This window comes from Harmonia axyridis, chromosome X, assembly GCF_914767665.1.
Source record: "Harmonia axyridis chromosome X, icHarAxyr1.1, whole genome shotgun sequence".
Lineage (NCBI taxonomy): Eukaryota > Metazoa > Arthropoda > Insecta > Coleoptera > Coccinellidae > Harmonia > Harmonia axyridis.
The window spans coordinates 30,380,975-30,383,474 of record NC_059508.1 but is presented as its reverse complement, the minus strand read 5'-3'; positions in this window follow the sequence as shown (position 1 = coordinate 30,383,474).

Genomic DNA, 2,500 nt, shown 5'->3' with positions numbered 1-2,500 from the left:
CCCTCCAGACACGATTTAGCAAACTTTTCCCGATCGATCCGACCCACCGAGGCCGTTTCGACCGTTCGCCGCGCCTACTAGAGCTGATTTCTTCGGACTCCGATCAGAAAATCCGCCGATGCATGTCGTTAACACCTAGTCCGCCTCGTCCGATCGATCGAGGCCGTTTCGACCGTTCGCCGCGCCTACTAGAGCTGATTTCTTCGGACTCCGATCAGAAAATCCGCCGATGCATGTCGTTAACACCTAGTCCGCCTCGTCCGATCGATCTAGGCCGTCTCGAACCACCCATCGCGCATCGAAAGTCGCATCTCTCGAACTCCGATCCGGAAATCGGCCGATGCATCACGTTAACTATTTCTTATATATCTAATATAATATACATGGAGACGGTAAGAATTCTTTTAATCGAAGATATACATATACTTCTCATCAATATCCAAAAGCTTATCGAAAAATAAATTACTCAACTTTTACGTGAAGAATCGTCTCACCCAAACCTTATCCCCTATATATGTCAGGAGAACCCAAGGTTCCCCTCCAGACACGATTTAGCAAACTTTTCCCGATCGATCCGACCCACCGAGGCCGTCTCGACCGTCCGCTGCGCCTACTAGGGCCGATTTCTTCGGACTCCGATCAGAAAATATACCGATGCATGTCGTTAACACCTAGTCCGCCTCGTCCGATCTATCTAAACAGTCTCGACGCACCCAACACTCTTTCAAAGTCGGATTACTCGGACTCAATCTGAAAATGGACCGATGCATGACGTCAACACTTAGCCCGCCTCGTCTGATCTATCTAAGCCATCTCGACCCACCCAACACGCCTTCCAAGTCGGATCACTCGGACTTCGATCTGAAAATCTCCGGACTCATTTTTATGAATATCCCCAGTCAGTAAGAACGTTATTTCGCCAATATATACCAACAATAAACCATATTCCAATAGCTGAACCAAAAATATAATTCCCGATCCAAACGTTCTGCATCGCCCAACGCGACCACCTTCCCTATATATGTCAGGAGAGCACAGGGTTCCCCTCCAGACAACACTTACGCTCTATCCCCGACTCTCGGTCGATCGATAGGCCAGGTCAGCGGTGTCTGTTTCGGCCGAAGCTCGGACTTTGGTCAAAATGTTCCGATACAAAATTTGAACCAAGATAGATACAGATATGATTCCTTCTTAAATATACGTTGATTATCGAACAGAATATGGTAAATATTTTGCGATGACCGAGGATTTCATGAATTTTTTTTTTTTTTCGAAAAAATTTTCTATTATCGGAATTTCCTCAAATTTCATTTGGTTGCCTCCTAATGCTTATTAAAAATGATAACCAACAATCAGAATCATTATTTATCATTTATTTCAATTTTTATAATGAAAAACGTTCACGTCCTTTCGCGCCTCTCGATCGTCGTTTACGTGATGCATCGGTCAGCCCTAGTTTACGTGGTGCATCGGTAAGATCGAGTTCACGTTCTGCATCGGTCTGCCCGAGTTTACGTGGTGCATCGGTAAGATCGAGATTACGTGGTGCATCGGTAAGATCGAGTTCACGTTCTGCATCGGTCTGCCTGAGTTTACGTGGTGCATCGGTATGATCGAGTTTACGTTCTGCATCGGTGTGATCTAGTTTACGTTGTGCATCGGTAAGATCGAGATTACGTGAAGCATCGGTATGATCGAGTTTACGTTCTGCATCGGTCTGGACTCTGAGATATATTTTCGACGTGAAAATGTTCCGATACAACTTTTGAACCAGGATAGTTAGAGAGATGATTTTTTCTGGGATGTACGTTGATTGGGGAATGGATTGTGGAAAATAACTTGCCATGACCGAGGTGTTCTCGAATTTTTTTTTTTTTTCGAAAAATATTTTCTGATTTTGGATTTCACTCAAATTTGATTTCGTTGCCTTCTAATGTGTTCTAAAAGAGTAAATCAGTAATCAGAATCGAAAAATATTTTTCGGATTTTTTTTTTTTTGAAAAAAAATTTTCTGATTTTGGAATTTCCTCAAATTTGATTTGGTTGCCTTCTAATGTGTTTTTAAAGCGTAAATCAGTAATCAGAATCAATATTCATTGTCGACTTTAATTTTTATAAGGAAAAATGTTCACGTCCTTAAACGCCTCCCCATCATTAGCCCGAGTCCAAGTCGATGTCAGTCCCGAGCGGACGGTGTCAGATACTACCTATCGCCCCGGTCTGGACTTGGCGAGGTATTTCGACGTGAAATGTTCCGATACAACTTTTGAACCAGGATAGTTAGAGAGATGATTTCTTCTATGTTGTACGTTGATTGTGGAATGGATTGTGGGAAATAACTTGCCATGACCCAGGTGTTCTTGAATTTTTTTTTTTTTCGAAAAAAATTTTCTGATCTTGAAATTTCCTCAAATCTGATTGCGTTGCCTTCTAATGTGTACTAAAAGAGTAAATCAGTAATCAGAATCAATATTCATTGTCGACTTTAATTTTTATAAGG